Here is a 21,712-nt window from a genome sequence, read left to right as displayed (position 1 = left end):
CACAAACCTTTTTTAACGCCAACACTTTCAGGTTTCTGCAAACACTTCCTTCCCCTATCCCAACGTAGCGTGACAATTCGTTCACTGTGATGTGTCTGTTAGCAGTTACCAATTCGTTAACTCTCTGCACATTGTCTGGAGTGTGTGCAGTATGGGGCCTGCTGCTGCAAGGACAATCCTCAGCCACTGTGAGGACAATCCTCAATATTGCCACGCCCACTTTCATCATGTAAACTGCTTGCCCACCGACTAACTGTACTGCGATCGACAGCAGCATCTCCATACACCTTTTTCAACATCTTGTGGATATTTCCCACTGTCTCGTTTCACAGCACAGGAATTCTATGACAGCACTTTGCTTCTGACGAACGTCAAGTGTATCAGCCATCTTGAAGACATGCTGTGACGGCGCCACTCATGGGAACAGATTGAATTAAGTTTCAAAACAAGCAGGACGGATGTATCTACACACTGTAAAACTTTCACACATGCAGAATGAAAACTGTATTTTTACAAAAATAGTGTGCATTTCTTTTGGAGTTATGCTTGTAAGTGTTCTGGAAGAACTGATACTAATGATGACCATGCAGCTTATGTAGAATGGAATGATAATTAATCAAAACCCTCAGCTGCTAACAGGTGTTATTGATATACCTTAATGCTAACAGGTGTTATTGATATTCCTCAATGGGGAGAGCTGAAAATGTGTGCCCTGACCGGGACTCGAAGCCAGGATCTTCTACTTACATGGCAGATGCTCTATTCATCTGAGCCACCGAGGGCACAGAGGATAGCACAACTGCAGTGCCATATTTCTTGCACGCTTCCCATGACACTTGCGTTCCAAACTGTTAAAACTGACATTCGTAATGTGCCTAAAGGATATTTGCCAATTCACTCATTATTCATGTCAACTAAGGTGATGATTTCCATATGAGTTTTGCAAAGTGTGAGCATTTGCACAGAAGGAGGTCAATGGCTGGGTACCATTTAACTATATGAAGATAGAGACTGTTCTGAAAGAGCAGATACTAATGATGACCATGCAGCTACTCTAGAAAGGAATGATAATTAATCAGAACCAACAGCTTCCAATAGGATTTGTTGATATACCTCAATTGGGACTGCTGAAAATGTGTTCCCTGACTGGGACTCAAACCTGTGATCTCCTGCTTACATGGCATGTGATATATCCATCTGAGCCACTGAGGGAACAGAGGATACCTTGACTGCAGGCAATCATCTCTTGCACACTTCCCTCGATCCCCACATTCCCAACTCTCCACAACCTACATTCGTAATGTTCCTAAAGGATATTTGCCCATTAACTCATTTTTCACGCCAGCTAAGATGACAATTACTGTAAGAGTTCAGGCAAAGTGTGCACACTCGCACAGAAGAAGGCCAATGGCTGGTTAGCCTTTAACTATATGAAGATAGTAACTGTTCTGAAAGAAAAGATACTAATGATGACCATGCAGCTTCTCTAGAAAGGAATGATAGTTAATCAAAACCTTCAGCTGCCGTCAGACATCACTGATATAGCTCAATGGGGACAGGTGAAAATTTGTGCACCATCTGGGACTCTAACCTGGGATTTCCTGCTAACATGGCAGATGCTATATTGGTCAGAGCCACCGAGGGCACATAGGATAGCATAATTGCATGGACTTATCCCTCGCATGCTTCCCTTGAGACCCACATCCCCATCTCTCTTCAACCTACATTTGTATTATTCCTAAAGGATATTTGCCCATTCACTCATTACTCGTGCCAACTAAGGTGACAACTCCCGTAAGAGTTTGGGCAAAGTGTGCACAATCACACAGAAGAAGGTCAATGACCAGGTAGCCTTTAACCATACGAAGATTGTAGCTGTTCTCGAGTCCAGCATCTCCTCCTTACATGGCATCTGCTCTATCCATCTGAACCACCGAGGGCATGGAGAATAGTGCGACTGCAGGGACTTATCCCTTGGACGCTTACTGTGAGACCAACATTTCCAACTGCCCACAATCTACATTCATAATTTTCCTAAATATATTTGCCCATTCACTCATTACTCACAACAAATAAGGTGACGATTCCCATAAGAGTTCAGGCAAAGTGTGCACAATCACACAAAAGAAGGTCAGTTTCTGTGTTGCCTTTAACTATATGAAGATAGTAACTATTTAGAAAGAACAGATAGTAATGATGATCATGCAGCTTCTCTAGAAAGGAATGATAATTATTCGAAACACTCAGCTGCCAACAGGTGTTGTTGATATATCTTAATGGGGACAGATGAAAATGTGTGCCCGTGACTTGTGCTTGAACCTGGGATATCCTGCTTACATGGGAAACGCTCTATCCGTATGAGCAACCGAGGTCACAGCGGATAGTGCAACAGCAGGGACTTATCCCTTGTACACTTCCTGTGCAACCCGCATTCCCAACTGTCCACAACCTACCAAGTCACACTATCCTCTGTGCCCTTGGTGGCTCAGATTGATAGAACATCTTCTATGTAAGCAGGAGATTCTGGGTTCGATTCCTGGTTGGGGCACACATTTTCAGCAGTCCCCTTTGAGGTATATCAACAACACCTGTTGGCAGCTGAGGGTTTCCATTAATTATCATTCATTTCTAGAGAAGCTGCATCGTCATTATTAGTATCTGTTCTTTTGGAACATTTACTATATTCACAAGATAAAGTATTTGACAGAGGAAGAATTTGAAAACTCTTAAGACGTGTAAAACAACAATAAATATATTCTCAGATGACTTCATCAACAACTGAGAATTTTATCAAGTCTAAAATACCCATTATATGTAAAAGGTTTTATTATGATTGCTCAAAATGTGAAAGAAAGACAGGATCCTGCACACAACATAACTCACATAATGTCATATGCATTATAAACACAATGCAACTTATGGAGAGTGAAATAAATTCATTAAAAGAAAAACAGACTTGCAAGATTACTGATTTATTAAATATCTGCCTTGGGTAAATGGATTTTTCAAGCCAAATTCAAATTATGTGGTAATGTTGACAAGTGGAAGACATGACATGATATAGAGGTCTGAAACAATGTTATAGCATTGATTATGGACAGATGTTTAGTCCAGTAGCAAAGTTAAGTAGAATTCACTTAATGTGTAGTGTTTCTGCTATGGAGACAATGTACACAGTGCTGTTTGATGTTCTCATTGCGTTTTTGTATTGAGAACTAGAAGCAGTTTTACATGGTACACAACTCTGAGTATATAAGGATAACACTGATAAAGTTTGCTGCCTTAAATAGAATTTGTATGATCTCAAGCAAGTATCAAGATGGTGGAATATGTGTTTTCGTGATTTTCAGTCCCATGCAGAATATGAGACAAATTAAGTGAACCACTGCTTACATATAAAGGTCATTGTTGAGGAAAAGCTTATTGCTGCTCTTTATAATGGTGATGGATTAGCTACGGCCACTGACCAACAGAATGCTGATAACTTGTATGGAGAGACAAAGGTCAATTGTAATGTAACTTTAAAACAAGTACTATACTACATACGTTTTGAAATTTAATGTTTTTATGATACTGCAATAAAAATGTCAGAAGTCATATGCAATAAAATCAATTGATATGTTGCAGTTTCCAAGACTGTAAACCACCGACGGTATATAAAATTTGAAGGTATAATACTGAGAAAAGTAATTTTCATTATCACACAGCAGTTGGAGCCCTAATGTGCCTGTGGGGAATTTGTCCTAGAGTGACTGAACATCTTTGGCACAAGTGGCATGGAATCTCTTTGGGACAGCACAAGTTAACTTCAGTCAAACTGGACAATGCAACTAACTAGACACCCTCTGCTAATGCTGTGTTTAATAAATATGATTCTCATTATCCAGGTGTTGTCTCCATTACTGGCTTACCACCACCCACTTCCTACATTGGTGACCGTGTGTCAACTGCAAATACCCACCAGTAAATCTCCAAACTCATTCGTGCTACTATGTAGTGACAATATGGCCCCTGTACACCACCTAACCAGGCTCTGTACCTACATCAGTGGATGCCAGTCTCAGGAATGCAGCACAGGATATATGTGGACAGTACGTGAAGCCAAGTGTGAAAACTGAGTGTACAAAGAATTCATTTTCGTTACCATTAGCCAAAAGTGTCTCAGTGCCCTATTGACAATGGAGGCATATGATCAACCTGCAACTGAGTTAAATCCAATGAATTCTACAGACTCCTTTGAGTGCCTTCTCAATTCTAATCATCTCTGAAATGCCAGATTTGTGTCACTCATGTGTTTTATGCTGCACAATGTATTTCAACATTCATAATCTGTCATACAGTAACCAACTATGCATGAACAATCAGCATCCATCTTGCCTCAGACACTTCGTGAACATAGTGCAGCAACCAGTAAACCAGTTCAGGCAGTGCTCAGCTCAGATAACATATGTTTGATGCCAACAACACAAGCTTGTGGTTTAGGATCGTCAAATGCACTTTTCAGACAAACAGAACTTTCAATGATCTGTCGAAGTATATGCATCTGATCACCCACCTGGCAAGCCACTCAACTAATTTATGATATCATAAATCTGCTTCCAGCAGAGAATAGATATAAGCTGGCCAAGTTGGTGCTGTTACAAAGATAATCCTGCATGCCAGAACAGCAACTTCAGGAGGTCCTGTACAATATCAAACTGGGTGTTAATACACAGTCACATCTCTGGCACCACCTTTGCACCTCAGCTGATCCAGCACTTATATCAGATGCCACACTGTGGATTCTGTGGTTTATCAAGTTACTGACAGACCTACAGATCACTGTGATCCACAAATGAGACAGAGCTGTTTGGGCAGTGCTTGGCTGTGGCTGATAGAATGGTTACTGTCATTCGTCATAGGCAAAAAGTAACAGCATTTCAAGATTCAACTCAGTGATGCACATGGAGGTATCCACCACCTCCATCTGCCTCCACAAGAAAGCAGCCAACTGGATATGAAGGGCCATGGTGACAGCAGAATGCCTGTGCTGCAACACACTCTAGCACCCAAAGCTAAATGATATCATGCAACCTGCATTGGCTCCATGTCCTGCTCCTTGCTGGTATCATATGCAATTCATCAATGCTGCACACAAATGTTTGGACCCCTGTGGATACCCAAACTCCACAAGTGGGTTGCAGTAAGTGCTCCAGCCTGTCATGCCTCACAAAGTCGCCTCCAACCCCCCAGAATATTGAACACACAAATTCCCACCTCAGCTGTTTCTCATGGACATACCTTTATCTCATGAACATATCATGAAATCAGTATCTACTAAATGACATGTACACTGATGATAGCTGTCTTATACACTCCTCCATTCAAACTTTTGAGACCACAGCTGCACTCATCTTCCAGGCTGCCAATGGCTTCAAAATTAGTGTATGCAGACTTGTTGCACACACCACATACTTGTTGGACACGGTCCAGTTTCCATGTTCCTTTCTGGTTACCGACATGGTAGAACCAGTCATTGGAATCAACTTTTTATGACATCACAGCTCCACCCCTGTGTCTCAGAGGCCATGCTCATTCATCACATATCAGGTGAATGAGTGCAAGCTAACTCCACCATGCCATGCCTCCACAATTTGCACCTGTCACTCTCCCCCACATTGCAGCATCCATGCCACCTACTGCTGACAACTACCCCAGGGTCAGTAAACTTCAGTGTGTATTCCAGAAGGAGACGAGGTACTGGCAGAAGTAAAGCTGTGAGTACCGGTCGTGAGTCGTGCTTCGGTAGCTCAGTGGTAGAGCACTTGCCCGCTAAAGGCAAAGGTCCCGAGTTCGAGTCTCGGTTGGGCACACAGTTTTAATCTGCCAGGAAGTTTCATATCAGCGCACACTCCACTGCAGAGTGAAAATCTCATTCTGGAAACATCCCCCAGGCTGTGGCTAAGCCATGTCTCCGCAATATCCTCTCTTTCAGGAGTGCTAGTTCTGCAAGTTTCGCAGGAGAGCTTCTGTAAAGTTTGGAAGGTAGGAGACGAGGTACTGGCAGAAGTAAAGCTGTGAGTACCGGTCGTGAGTCGTGCTTCAGTAGCTCAGTGGTAGAGCACTTGCCCGCGAAAGGCAAAGGTCCCGAGTTCGAGTCTCGGTCGGGCACACAGTTTTAATCTGCCAGGAAGTTTCATTTCAGTGTGTATTGTCTGTTATCAATGTTTCTAACACTGAAAACTCACACCCACCCACCCACCTACCACCCACCCACACACACACACACACACACACACACACACACACACACACACACACACACACACAACTACACTTTTTGTGATGAAACGATGCATTGCATAATTGCCCTGCAAGGACCAACAGTTTGAAATAAACTACAATGGTTTGCCACAACAGATCTACAACTTGCCAAACCTGCGGTTAACAAACTCCTTCAAGCCAGAATTATTCACTCTTCAGGTAGTCTCTAGGCTTCTTGAATCAAGCTTGTTCCTAAGAAAAATGGCTCAACAGATTGTGTGGCAATTACATTGTCCTCAGTTCTTGAACAGAGCATGACCACTACTTCATTTGCTACATATAGGACTTTATACATGTCCTCATAGGCACTACAATTTTCAGTGTAGTCGATTGCCTACCTACAAATGCTGATGCACCCTGATGACATCAAAATGGCTATTGTTATGACTCAGATTGTACTGTTTGAGTATCTTCTTATGCTGAATTGGCTTAAAAATGCTGTGCAGATTTGGCAGAAGTTTAATGGCAGTCTCCCATTCTGCTCCACCTTGTGCTATATGAACCTTGAAAACATACTCATCTCCTCATGACTTGTGGACAAGCACTCACAGCACCTAGAACAAGTTCTAGCTGCATTACAGAAGGGCGGAGTGGTCACTAACAAGGTGAAATTACATCAGCAGATGGAAGTCATCTTCCTCAGGCACATTCTTAATGCTGCTGGCATCAAACTGACAATGGAACATATCAACCAGAAATGCATCATGACATACAATTCCTCAGGATTCTCAACTTTTATTGCCAATTATTTCCACAACCAGATGAAGTGAAGATCCTGCTAAAAAATCCCTTGAAAGGCAATGGTAAGCACAGGGAACAGAAATTACCTTGGATCACAGAAATGACAGATGTATTTCATTGCACTAAAAACTGCCTAGTTCAAGCTGTTACATGGCACATCCACAACTGGGTGCACAACAGACATTTGAAATGGGCATGAGTGACTGCAATTTTAGCAGTTCTTCAACAGATTGTTAATAGTGAGCCACAACCACTTTGATTTTTCTCCAAGAAACTGTCAGCCACACATTCATAATGGTCAGCATTCGACCACATGCTGGTCACAGTTTATGCTGCTGGCCATTATTTAAGGGGTTCCTATGATGGACATGAAATAATGAGATTTCAGAGTACCTTCAATTAGATGGACTTGACAGTGGGCATGGAACTGGGTGAGATATTCGAGCCATTCCTCTTCTTTTTCATCAGAGTACTGAAATGGTGGAATACTGTTTAGCAGCACTTGTTGGATTAGTTGGATGGGTGACTGGGCAGTTGACACAGCTTGTATGGCAAGCAATTGCTGTGCAGTATGCAGTAATGTGGTGATTTTCTGGTTCTGAAACTGAAAAATCTCATTTAGTTTCAGAGCAGGAGCAGTCTGTGGCTGAGGTGCAGGGACAGTGGGTGGAGGGGTTAGGGTAGCCTTTCTAATGCTAACAAATTACAGCAAAATGTGAAAAGATAAATGGAAAAGCAATGTACAAAAGCTCTGAAAAGAGAAATAGATTAGCTCTGCAGCTTCCCTCCTGTAATACATGCAAACAACAAGAATAAATGAGCAAATAGAATCACTGTAATGACAGCTCCCCTGCAGCAACCTAGAACACATGAAAAACAAACAAAACTTATTAATCAGACTCATTGCAACTTGTTGTGGCTGTGCCCTGTTGTTATGTCTTGTGGTTCCTGGTTGGATGAGGAGACAGTGGTATGATAGGTGGTGGCCAATTTCCTCTCACTACAATACAAAATGCACATGTGGTTAAAATACACTTTATTACAGGAACCAATTGAGTACTTAACTTCAATGATGTCCAGTCTGACGTTCTGTGGTTAACAGCAATCAAATAACTTGTACCAATTCTTAAATCTTCTCTGTGTCCACATCATAACTATATACAATGACTAATGTTCCCTTATAGCTAGCTAAGGTGCCAGGCAACAACTATCACTGTCGAAGACTATAGCACATTGCGATGTATTGACGTTCAATGCAAATTGAGTCATGATGTGATGTACTGAGGTGCTCAACTTGAGAGATTGAGAGAGTTTGGTCGGTAGTGGTGGCCTATATGCATGCTGCCCAGGGGGTGTTATCAGCACATAGCCTGGGGGTGTGTCTTGGTCTTCTCTTGTCACAGGTGCACTTAGTTCAGCACCTTCTATACAATGTTTCCTAGTGTTGATTGGTGTGCTGGCAAAGGTGTATGCCAGCACAGTTACACTCTCTCTGCCATTGGTAGAACGAGTGGCTGGATGGAGGTGCCCCCCCTCCACCATCATGGTGGAACCATCGCACAGACTTTTGTCAAACTATGGATTGTTTGCTTTGGCATACCTGACCATACTATGACTGACCAAATCAGGCAGTTTTATTCTGCCCTTTCCAATGCTCTTTGCCACCCCTGAGGGATGGAACATATGCTCACCATTGCTTTCTACCTACAAAACAATGACCTGGTGAAGAGGTGGTATAAAACAATGAAAGTGGCACTCATGTGCCTTGGAGGTTCATGGACTGAGGCAGTTCCATGGCACTTACTAGGAATATGGACTGCATATAAAGAGGACCTTCATGCTTCCCTCAAGAAAGTGGCATATAGAGAACCCCTTGCAATCCCTATAGATTATACTCAGCCTGCAACAGATGTTGGCAAGTTTGCTCTTCCACAAATTGTATGACACATCAAAAATCACACCCACCACAAATGGATCCCTGTGCTATCACCACAAATTCCATACTGAAATTATTCATGCATAGAGCTCTCAGACACTGTGACCAGGTGATGCATAATCACAGGATGCATCCTGCATTGCAGCCTCCTTATTCAGGACCTTAAAAGTTGCTCAGACATGCAACCCACACCTTTGACATTTTGACTAATGAGAAACCTACCACTGTCTGTTTTAACTGCATCAAACTGGCATGGATACTGCAAGATGGACGTCCTCCATTGTCACTGAATGACAATGAGACCCACCTCAACAACCAAAAAACTGACACACACAACTCACTTCAGGTGCCATAGCCACTATGCAATGCTATCACATCTCTGCACAAGGTGACTAACTTACTCACACTTCTAATGTCACAGTATAGCGAGCCACACTAAAATATCACAACACCTTACCCTCTACCATGTATATAAACTTCTGCCATGCTACTTCTTCGTCTGCAAGAAATGGTTTGATCACACCTTGTCCAACTGCCAGTCATGTTGTGATCAGTCACGTATGCTGCTGCACACTTCATGAGAAATGGTCTGTTTGGGACCTCTGCAGATATCACACACAGCTCACTTGGTCACAGGCACCTGTGACACTGCAAACAGTGATGCTGCTTGGTGCTTTCATGCTTGTTAATGCAGACCAGTTGTCACAACTCACAGTGTTCCAAACTCCTGGTGGGGGACACTGTGGGAAAATTTGTCCTAGAGGAACCAAACATTTTAATGTGATTGGTGTCGAAACTCTTTGGGACAGCACTAGTTGACTTTAGTGAGAACTGATCAATGCAATTGACTATATGCTCAGTTCTAGTGCTCTGTTTACTAAATAGTGTTCTCACAATTCGGGTATGTTGTCTCTATTGGTGGGCTACTACCACTATAGTAGCCCACTTCCTACATGCTTCATGATTCTAGCAGGAGCTAATCTCGCCAATACTGTAAGTTTTCTTTCAAGATAACTTGATTCTGCTACCACAGAGTATAATAGAATAGTGCAATTGAAAAGGGTGGTATGCTATATTGGTGCTACCATATGAAATGGCTGTCATTTATTGTCCGAACATGAGCATTGGATGTTAAAGTGCTATAATCTTACTACATTTGGCGGATGCAGTATGACAGCTCATTGAACATCAGATGGTGTGATAATAGATTTTGGTGGAGCTATTTCATGGCTAATTAAAAGACATTTTATCACTGATATATTTACCAATAGAGTGGAAGTTACTACTGCAAATTATACTGTAAGGAAATTATCTGACAGACTCATTTATTCAGAGAAATGGGAAACTTGAAACAAGTACAAGTCCTTCAGAATAAAAAATCAAGCATCTGTGACATTGACACAAAAACTTGAATTTTATCATACAAAACATTTTAAAATTACATTTTTCTTCATTTGAAAATGATGATGCAAGATCTGAGTGTTCAGTGTATTTCAACGTGGGATAGATTATCAGACTCAATGATGAACCCTCTGACCATACCAAGCTATCGTTTTTATTTTGTAAAACTGTACTTTCTTAACTGAACCATTTAGTTTCACTGTGATTGAATAAAGGGAACTGTTGAAGCTATACGGGGTTTATATTTGATCAAATTTTTTCCTTAGTTTGATATAAAACTCTTTGACATGACTATAATGCAATCTTCTCTGAAGTTGGCAGCAGTTTATATGTTTTTACATAGTTTTTATGATTTGGTTTCCATGTAGGTCACCCAATAAAGTCAGCATATTATACATAACAGTGACAGTCCTATATTCTTGACTGAAATGCAAAAACTTAATAAACTTTAAAGAGATATAGAGTCTACCATTCCATTAGCATCACAATCATTAGAGACAGAGAAACAGCTTGAACTGAACTGGGAAGGAAAGGAGACCTGGAATCTGCCATGTTGTTGTTGAAGGAACTATACCGTCAATTTTTGGGAGGGATCTATGATCTAAATTATGATGATGGCCTGGTGATAAGTACCTCACTACCCTTGAATAGGAATTTATCATCCTTACCTCTTATCTAATACCACTAGTGCATACCTGTGTTGTGGTGCTTGGCTCAAAGATATGTAGTCTGACTACTGAGAGTGCATGAAACTTCTTCACTGGTATTTACCTAACAAACGAAAGCTGTGTTCGTGTATTAAGGACATGTGGTATTGTGGATAGTGATCTTTCTCTTTGATGAGGTCATTATGCATAGTGACTGGCTTAATGATATTTAAGACAAATATGTTATGTGCTGACACTGAGTTTCACCTTCTTCCTTCTCTCCTCTCATCTTAGATTATATGAACATGATTCGACGTAATAAATTCATTTACCATTGACATAATTCTTACATATTTGACTCACTGTACATAAAAACTACTAAAAGCATATCCAGTTGCTTCCAAGAAAGTAACAATGTGCAAGTTTTCTAGGCTGCAGTATATGGAAATCCTAGGAAATTACATTGCATAACTTAAGACGTCTCTGGGATTTTCAGATCAAAGTGAAAATTACTATTCATTCTCAATTGCCTTAATAGTGTTTACCACATAATCAATTATTCACTTGAGGAGAATTGTCCAAATATCAGCACCTAGTTTGAATGTTATGGTGAATCTGAAATTGCAAGATTAAATACTGCAGAATGATCATAATTACTCATAATGGGCTCATTTCAGCATTTTTCCAGCTATAGTTTGATTTTTTATGTATTAAGTCAGTGACAGATAATATGACAGCTTAATAAAAGTAAAACTGGTTGAGAAACTACCAAGGCATTTCAAGAAACTTGTATGTACTTAAGAGTACAATTTACCAAACACTTAACAAAAATTCATATATAATTACATTTACATTTTTGGCTTGTAGTTATACAGAAGTTTCTTTGGTATCTATCATTGGGCGGCATAAGAGGCTATGACAAGTGCAGACAAACTGCTAGAAACATATAAATGTTTCTTCTCCTACAATAATCTTCATTTTGATATAAAACCAGCATGAGCTTATTTGAATACTATGCAGCAATGTATTTCTGAGATCAGAGAAGGTGTGATACATTACTTTTAAAAAGTGTCTCTGAGCACTATGGGTCTTAACATCTGAGGTCATCAGCCCATCTAGTTTTAAAATACTGAGCCCATGTGTCAGGGCAGCACTACAGTACTGCACACATGGAGTCACTGGGCAGAAGAACACTGATACTTCAGTATCTCAGGCCAACACTAAAGATTCTTACAGGCCATGGCACTGCATGATCACAATGTTTAGGCACTGCCACTTGTAAGGATACTGATGTCAGTGAATACTTACATCCAGCTTGAGCCAACATATTGTGCAGGTTGTGATGGTGTGTAAGATCATATAAAAGTGTATAGTTGGAAGAACTGGTATAGGTTCATAAGTAATAAGGGCATACATCAGTAATAAGCAACCATAAAGTACATAACAGGAATGGAAAACTCTGAAGAGCTTTATAAATAAATGAGTGTGGTTGTGGTATGAGTGTGATTAGGCCAAGTAGGGACACATTGCTTGTGCTTCAATGAGAACAAATTCAGTGTTATCTTCAACTGTGTCTTTTCTCAGAAGCACCCATTCATCATATTTTATTATTTTGGTAAATTCATGGGTAGAAGGAGAGAAAGATTTGTTAGGACACATGTCAGTAGGTGCACATTTAGTAACTTTAGTAAACTGGCATGTGTACTGAGAGTAAGGCTACCTTCTTGTGCTGTTATTATCTTAAAATCTGATGCCACATCATACAGATAGCACAATAATGTAACACTTCTAGGAGCAGCTTACAAGTGTTGCTGCATGACAAGTGTTGACTATTTTAATATTTTCATATGATCCTGGATAGAAGGATAAGGAGCCAGATTACAAGTGATAATGACTGATCAAACTGTTTCCAATACTTGGAGACAATGTTCTACAAATGTGATAACGGGAATAAACTGTTGCAAATCTCTGAGCGCAACAGGGACAACAACTGTTCAAAATTTATGGAGGCACCTGCTACAATAAAGGAGAGATGAAAAGAAGATGGACCACACAATAAACCAATGGTTCCAACAGAGGCCACTTCACATCACACAACAGCCACCAATATCAGAAAACAACCAAATATAAGTGTTGCAATTTTGCTGCAGGCCATTAATTACCTTAAAATCACTGCTGTAGACAAGTAGTCAGAGATGATGCACTAGGTGAGTGTTTGTAGTTACTACAGTAGTCTATGAAGTGTATCAAAAATGTGTGTTATGAACCCCAGTGTAATAGAATTGTAATACCTGTTGTGTGAGATCTAAATGCAAATAAGGCAATAAATAGAAAAACTTTCATCAAAAAGGAAGAATTACTCACTGAGAAAAGAGACAAGAGCTTTTTCAATAGTAAGGTATCACAATGGAGAAAGTGTAAAAATCATGAACACACCCCAAACAATAAGCATGGGAAACTCAGTCGCATCTCAAACAATAGGGCAAGAAGAAATAGAGAAGAGAAAAGGTTTCAGCTAGGTCAAATACAGTTAACTGACAAGTACAGAAGTACCTTTAATATATAAAATGGTCAAAACTTACTTTGACAGGCAAGCAAAGAACATGGAAGAGCAGAAATTTTCATTCAGAATGTGAATCAGAGCAATAAATGGAAAGTTTCTAAAGTCACATGAAGAACTTAGAAGAAACAAATTTGTCATTTAAGGAAATTGAAGAAAAATTTGACACAAATGTGAAAATCACTGAAGAAGTACAAACAGATATTGGTATCTGATGTAAGAGAACTAAGCCACAGTATGGAAGAACAAAAGGTAAGAATAGAGATATTCTTAAAGTGAAAGGTTTAAAAGGTAGAAATCAAAAGAAATGAGGAAGTAAAATTACTGCAGGAAGAACAAAATAAAACCAATAAAGACATAAAGTCACAATTATGGAAACAAGAAATAGAAATCCAGGAGATACATGAAAGGAAGGGCCAACAGTATGGAACAGTATTGCAAGATGTAACTGAAATAGAATAGACACCAGACAGTGTGGGTCAAGTAGCACAGGACATGCAACCAACATTTCAAGAATGCATGGAAAAGACACTGGGACAACACATAGATAAAATAGTAGGGGATAAATGGAATGTGTGGATCAAATAGTAAGGGATAAATTGCAGGCTGCAACTTTTTCTATTGGAAAGGAGACACCAATTATTGCTAGAAAGAAACCACCATTAGTATTAGTATTAAGAGGTGCCATCAAGAAGCTCCAACGAAAGGGAAGCAGTTCTGTAATGAGAGAATTTGAAAGGACCCAGTTTCTGGGTGTACAAGATGATGAAGAAAGTATAGTGCTCTGGACTGAGCAGAAACCCACATGCAAAGTTTGTAGCTGTCAAACAGAAATAATAACAGTGAAATTAAAATCAGTAGAGAACAGGAAAGTGTAATATGCAAGCTAATCAAGGTTTTCAGTATGGGGGAAGAAGAAGATAATCTGCCATGTAGCAAAAAGGGAATCTCTAATGTCGTGGATACTATAAGAGATGCTACAGCACAAAGAGAATATGTGGGAAAGAAGGAGGAAATGGTCAGAGGGGAAAAGAACATGAAGTAGAGATGATGAGAATGGGTGTGAAGCAGACAGGCAATCAAACTGCAAGAAACTCCTGCTAATTTAGAGATACAAAATTTATCAGCCACAAGAAGCAAATGGCACAAAAGTAATGCAAGTCATAAGAAGAGAATTTTAATATGAAGAACAAAAAGGTTAATTAGAGGAACTTTTAAAGAAGAAAGTAGTAATTCACATAATTATTACAGGTAAACTGTATGTGAAAAAACCAAATAACTGTAACTGATTCCTGAAACCAGCTCTGAGAAATAACATGCTATGTTTATTTAAAAGTAATGAAGAAAGAAAGGGAAATACAGTTTTGTGCTCAGAGGATTTAAAGATAAAAGATGCTGTGTACCAGCATGGGAATGGAGACTTATATACATAACGCATTATGTGATCACTTACCTCATTCACAAACTGTTTGGGGGAAAAATTACAGCATGGAAAAATCATAATGCCATATCTATGGCAGAAAATAATAGGAGAATCAAAGTATGTTAAGAAGGATTATGAAGAAATATTATGAAGAAATGAGATAAAATGAAATTATGAAGTATTAAGAAGAAATGGAGTGCATTTATGTGACAAAAGAAGGCACGGCAAATACACTCCTGGAAATTGAAATAAGAACACCGTGAATTCATTGTCCCAGGAAGGGGAAACTTTATTGACACATTCCTGGGGTCAGATACATCACATGATCACACCGACAGAACCACAGGCACATAGACACAGGCAACAGAGCATGCACAATGTCGGCACTAGTACAGTGTATATCCACCTTTCGCAGCAATGCAGGCTGCTATTCTCCCATGGAGACGATCGTAGAGATGCTGGATGTAGTCCTGTGGAACGGCTTGCCATGCCATTTCCACCTGGCGCCTCAGTTGGACCAGCGTTCGTGCTGGACGTGCAGACCGCGTGAGACGACGCTTCGTCCAGTCCCAAACATGCTCAATGGGGGACAGATCCGGAGATCTTGCTGGCCAGGGTAGTTGACTTACACCTTCTAGAGCACGTTGGGTGGCACGGGATACATGCGGACGTGCATTGTCCTGTTGGAACAGCAAGTTCCCTTGCCGGTCTAGGAATGGTAGAACGATGGGTTCGATGATGGTTTGGATGTACCGTGCACTATTCAGTGTCCCCTCGACGATCACCAGTGGTGTACGGCCAGTGTAGGAGATCGCTCCCCACACTATGATGCCGGGTGTTGGCCCTGTGTGCCTCGGTCGTATGCAGTCCTGATTGTGGCGCTCACCTGCACGGCGCCAAACACGCATACGACCATCATTGGAACCAAGGCAGAAGCGACTCTCATCGCTGAAGACGACACGTCTCCATTCGTCCCTCCATTCACGCCTGTCGCGACACCACTGGAGGCGGGCTGCACGATGTTGGGGCATGAGTGGAAGACGGCCTAACGGTGTGCGGGACCATAGCCCAGCTTCATGGAGACGGTTGCGAATGGTCCTCGCCGATACCCCAGGAGCAACAGTGTCCCTAATTTGCTGGGAAGTGGCGGTGCGGTCCCCTACGGCACTGCGTAGGATCCTACGGTCTTGGCGTGCATCCGTGCGTCGCTGCGGTCCGGTCCCAGGTCGATGGGCACGTGCACCTTCGGCCGACCACTGGCGACAACATCGATGTACTGTGGAGACCTCACGCCCCATGTGTTGAGCAATTCGGCGGTACGTCCACCCGGCCTCCCGCATGCCCACTATACGCCCTCGCTCAAAGTCCGTCAACTGCACATACGGTTCATGTCCACGCTGTCGCGGCATGCTACCAGTGTTAAAGACTGCGATGGAACTCCGTATGCCACGGCAAACTGGCTGACACTTACGGTGGCGGTGCACAAATGCTGCGCAGCTAGCGCCATTCGACGGCCAACACCGCGGTTCCTGGTGTGTCCGCTGTGCCGTGCGTGTGATCATTGCTTATACAGCCCTCTCGCAGTGTCCGGAGCAAGTATGGTGGGTTTGACACACCGGTGTCAATGTGTTCTTTTTTCCATTTCCAGGAGTGTATGTTTTATGGAAGACATCATTGGAGAAGAAGTGCCAGGTTTGTCTTGCAGGTATCTAGTAGCCATATATGAAATGAGCAGTAATTAAGGCTTTGGAATTAAATGTACCAAGAAGAATAGAAAGAAGCTAAACCTTCGGAGCTGAGATTTTCAATGAAATAAATTATATCACATGTTTGTAACAGAAGGAAGAAAGAAGACCAAAAGAATTATTCACATAACTATAAAGAAGTTTTGCCAAATATTCAGAAATTATAAAAGAACCACCATGAAGAAAGTAGTTCCCCAAAGGACAATAATGAAAAATCTAACAGTGTTAATAAATGCTAAGTTGATATGTACCAGACTGAGACTGTCAGGAAGGGACAGTGTCAATATAAAGGATGAAGAAAAAATGTAGCATTTGGTAGTCAGCATGTGATTCCTGATCCCAATTCAAGACAAATGTGTGTCTAGTAATACCTACTCCCACCAATACGCTTAATAGAAATGTGATTTAAAAAATGAGGCACTAGCAATGCTTCAATACTGTAACTGCATACAGTGAGACCAAGAACAGGCAGCATGAACTCTGTGTTGTACCAGAGCAGTTCCATTGGCCCAGTGAGATGGTGCAATAACACAGGGAACTATGTGCAGTTTCACCAGTGTTCATGTTCACACAAAACATTTTTTTGTTCAGTTGAAACTGTATCCATTTTACACCTCCACAGTGTGGTATCTTGTGTATTTAGTTCTGTTACTGATACCTTTATTTAAACGTTAAGACATAACATGAACTTCTTACAGAAGTAAAAGACCATTTTTTTGTCCAGGGCACAAACAATGCCAATAGAAATAATAGTGGACACAGTAACATCATGTGTATCCAATGAGTTACAAAAAAACAATAGGTAGGCTATACTAGATTGCACATTATGCTATGCACAATAATTCCATTCTGTATGTTTGACATCCAGTCTTATCTTCACAGAGCTGTTATGTATACATACTAGCAATATTCTAAGTCCCATAGTGCTCAGAGCCATTTGAACCAAGCCAATATTCACTTTTGAGAAGATGTTAATAATGAGCATCTTGCATTTGCAAACACTTCACCACACACTGGACCATACTTTTCTGAACCCTAAGCAATGCACATGCCTCCACCACTGCCAAAGCAGCATGAATATGAGTTATTAGGTCATGTACAGGGTGGAGCAAATAAAAGTAGCCCAGATGAATGGATATGTTTGGCCATGAATGTATGCATATAACCACACCCCCTGATGTGCACACAACATGTATGCCTGCCACATGATCCACCCCGGTTCGGAGCATAATGTGCACTGTGTTAGAGGGAGTGGAGCAGTGCAAAGGGGGTGATGGTACTCACAGTGGACCAGTGGGTATTCGTTGTGGACAGTTATGTAACAACAAAGTCATGGAAGAAATGATGTGGTCAGTTGTTTGCTGAGAAGTTAATGGCATCAAAGTGCTGGTAAAGAGTGCCATGCAATGCTTAATCTGAAAATGGCATCAAGCAGGATATGTTTTGAACTAGTCAAAAACCGTTCCAAAATGTGCTCACACACCAGAAAATTTGGCTACAGTTCACCAGAAAATGCTTCGGAGTCCTACCAAATCAACTCAATGCCTTTCACAAGAGACCAGCATATCACGTTGATTGTGCAGACAAATACTCCATCTGGACCTTCACATGCATCCTTACCAAGTGTGTGCCATTCATGCATTAAAACCAGCAGATGCTCATCAGCATCTCCAGTTTTGTGAGTGGCTTTTTACTAAGGTAACACTGAATGGCTTGGACATGAATCTGTTCTTTATGTCTGATGAATCCTGATTTCTCCTGAGTGGCTCATAGAATCACAGGTTCTGGGCAGCAGATAATTTGCATAACTTCTCTGAAACACCATTGCATGATCAGAAGGTTGGGGTTTGGTGTGCAGTGTGTGCACACCACATTCCTGGACCCATCATCTTTCATCAGACCCTGACTTTGCCAACATTTTGAAACCATTTTTGGCAGCATTAACACAGGAGGAAAAGACATACAGTTACTTCCAACAGGGTGGAGCAACTGCCCATGCAGCCAGCTGAACCTAGAGGCACATTTACACACACACTCTTCATACCAGACAGAGCTGTTAGCAGAGGTCAGTCTAGCTGCAGCCCTAGCTGGCCACCCAGGTCACCAGATCTGTCAGTGTGTGATTACTCTGTGTGGGGAGCCCTCAAGTCTGAGGTGTATCACAAAAACTCTGTCTCCAAGAACTGCAGCAGAACATTTTGGATGCTACTAAAGCAATTACAGCAGTCCAGCTTTGGTCCATCTGTAGCGACTTGTTGACCAGGGCCAAAAAGTTCCAAGAGATGAATGGTGGTCACTTTCAACATCTGCTGTAGTCAGATTAGTACTATATTTCCTTTCCTTTGCTGCATTTCTTTGTACTCTGGGACACTGTTCTCCTGACCACATGTATTTGATCCATACTGCACATCCATGAGTGGAGTACTATAAACATGTTTCTTTAAGTGCCCTCATAAATAACAACCTGGTGGATTAAAGGCCAGGGAATGTGTAGGTCAGGACACTGGGCCTCCATGACTAATCCATTTTTCTGGAAACACTTCACTTCAATAGTCATGCACATTCATTCCAAAAGTGTGGCAATGGACTATCAAGCTGAAACCACAGCTGTCAGTGACCATCAAGTGGAACATTTTCTGATGTGTCAGGCAAAGTACTGCAAAGAAAAATGTCACACAGGGGAGCATGCAACTTGTTTGGCAACAGATAAGGGCCCAAAAGCACTGATTCCAACCCACAGGTTTATGCCAAAGTGTGCCTGAAGCCACATTCACGGATGACATTTGGGTTGTGTTCTGACCAATAATGGCTGTTGTGGGAGTTGAAAATACCTTCACAACTCCATATCATGTTATTTATAAAATGTTAATTAACTTCCACTTGGTGCAAAAGCCATTCACAAAACTGTACCAATCAAATGTGGTCTTCTGGCCACTGATGTTAAGTTAATGAATAATGATATAGATACAGTTCTTCATCATGCAGCACTTCAACAACCAGGCTTTGTGATATCTGGAACTGTCTTACAATATCATGGCTACATCATTGAGATGATTGGTGAATAGTTTCAAGAATTGCCTCCTCTGTGGAATATCTTTAGTCCTTGGATGATCTCTGTCATTACTTGTGGACACAAATGATAGTTTCCAGAAGGTGTTGCTCCAGGTGATGAAAAACATTCTTATCAGGATTATGCCTTTGAGGGTACTGTGCAGCATACACACCAGCAGCAGCAGTATCTTGGTTATCAGATGCAGCCAGCATCAAAAGCATATCGATGTATCCATCATTTGTGAATTTCATTGGGAAGCCACCCTACATTAACTTGACAGCAGTGATTATGGTTGTGCACTGCATGGTTAGTATACATATTTTTAAAGTTTAATGGATGACAAAATGATGTCCTGTTTCTAAGTGAAGAGAACTAGGGAATGGATGTCTAAAAAATAAAAGAGGCAACTGATGAGGATTTGAACCATAGCTCTGTGCTGAATGTAGATTTGATGTCCCAGCAGTCAACTCAGTGAGCTATGACAGGGTGATTGATACACATTCATTTTGTGGTGGGACGGTGTCGTTCTGTTGTTTTTTCATCTCCTTACTCTCTCTCTCAGTCACTTTCATCGAACAGTTCAACTACCTCTATATTTCTTCCTTCCGACGTCCCTTCACTCTGCAGTACATGTTAGGCAGTATAAGGCAGCGCTGATGAAACCACTACCTAATATCTACCACACAGAGGCCGCATAACTCAAGTTGCAAATCATTTTCACAAATTTCTGGTGGTAGCAGAATGCAGTTTAATTGCAGTAAGCATTTGAAAATTCCATTAACGCCTTTTTATTCATAAGGAAGCACATGAAATGGCTATCAAGTCCATATTTAATAATGCAAATGCTCTATCATTACAAGTTCACTGTTTATCCAACATATTTCACACATAAAAGCAGCTAGAACACCTGCAAGTTTGATCTGGTTAATTTTGCGATCTAACAGTCACTGACCCACCATTATTAGTGATTTTAACATTCAGTCATTTCAATGGTCTTCTATGTTAGAAGTGCTTGCCAAAGTATTCCATGAAGAACAAGGCATATGATAAGCGGAATTGTCACTATGACCGAAAATTTCACACGCTCATGAAACTTCAACTAATTCAGAGATATCACACTTTCATCAAAATGCTTGTAACTTAAGCCATTTTAGTCACGACATGTTCTAAATACAACGTAATCTCTAGTTCTTTATTTTACATACTATTTTTATGGAGACATCTAGCATGATGTTATCCAGAATCAGGTTAGCAAGCGACTCTCTCTCGATGCTCCTCTCCTCTCTGCCCATCTACCTATCTGCACAGGGGAGCCACTTAAATCTGATTGGCTGTTGATCTGAATAACCAATCAGAATGATCCTTCCAGATCATTCTCACAGCAAAACTTGCCTTAGCCAACCACTAATCAGATAGTCATTTACGTCATTACAATTTCAATTTTTAATATACTGTTTAATAAAGTAAAGTGAAAGGAATAAGAATATTTAAATTAATAGAGAAACGTATTCCACTCCTGACTTTTATTCTGGCTGCTCTCTTACAAAAGCAAGCACACACTGACATACATCATCAGCATCATGGTTACAACAGAATTTTCCCACAGTTCAATTTTATAAGGTTTTACATAAAATGACATTAAGTTTTAATGTATGTCCCACATACACTCTCTCATTCATTTCCATGTATTTATGCAACAAAATAATAAGCAAATAATAATTTTGAATGATTTTTATACTACGTAATGCAGAGTATTAAAGTTTTGAAAAGAAAATTCAAATTAAGTGATTTTATATACTGTGAGCTTTATTATGACTCCAGATGGTAATAAAAGGCATTTGGTTACTGTTCCTAACTGAGTTTTGAAACAAGTGTCGGTTTTAGGACATTTAAGTAATATTCTC

Source organism: Schistocerca nitens, chromosome 3 (assembly GCF_023898315.1).
Source record: "Schistocerca nitens isolate TAMUIC-IGC-003100 chromosome 3, iqSchNite1.1, whole genome shotgun sequence".
In the NCBI taxonomy this organism is placed as follows: Eukaryota; Metazoa; Arthropoda; class Insecta; order Orthoptera; family Acrididae; genus Schistocerca; species Schistocerca nitens.
The sequence above is the reverse complement of the archived record's forward strand: the minus strand, read 5'-3'. Positions refer to the sequence as shown.